We start from the raw sequence: 618 nt of genomic DNA on the forward strand, positions 1-618 counted from the left end.
ATGCATGCACACATGCACAGACCAGTAAGCTGGAGGGAGAGGGAAGAACAAAATTCAAACAATACATTAATATCCTTTATTCAAAATAGTAGATGGACAATATTTATCTAAATTCTGAATTGAATGACAAAATAAGATGCATATAAAATAAATTTTGATTACAATTTGGATGAGGACATAAGATAAAGGTTTGAAGATGGACTATCATATCCCCAATTTTATCTGAAACACTAACTTTCATATCCTGTAAGCTCTGTACAAATGGACAATGCTTATTATATTTTCTATAGATAAATTTGAGTAACAAGAAATGCAAATAACATTTTTCTTTTTTCAACATTAAATATATGCCACTGTACATGGCTATTATGTAAGCTCATTTTCAACTTCTCGATATAAGGCCAGAAATTATTGCTTCTTTTCTCAGAACACTCATCACTGCAAAACAAGACGCAAGTTAAAAAGCCTATAAGACAGTCCAGCTATCATACAAATGCCTTTAACAAGTCAGTTACCTTAATGCCTAGTGGACTTTTGACCTATTTACAAGCTCATCTTTGAGAACACTCCAAGTAGGGTTTCACCACAGTACCAAAACTATATGCATATATCATGTCA

At 32.2% G+C, this 618-nt stretch overlaps 1 protein-coding gene across 1 annotated transcript in view; it reads right to left on the bottom strand.

The window, feature by feature from the left end:
• Window positions 1-61: 61 nt before the first annotated feature.
• The window catches only part of LOC119586919 (CAP-Gly domain-containing linker protein 1-like), a gene marked incomplete in the record, with an annotated part of 175677 nt that continues 175120 nt past the window's right edge, over window positions 62-618 (bottom strand). The window contains 1 exon segment of the mRNA XM_037935650.1: window positions 62-618.

Source organism: Penaeus monodon, chromosome 22 (assembly GCF_015228065.2).
Source record: "Penaeus monodon isolate SGIC_2016 chromosome 22, NSTDA_Pmon_1, whole genome shotgun sequence".
In the NCBI taxonomy this organism is placed as follows: Eukaryota; Metazoa; Arthropoda; class Malacostraca; order Decapoda; family Penaeidae; genus Penaeus; species Penaeus monodon.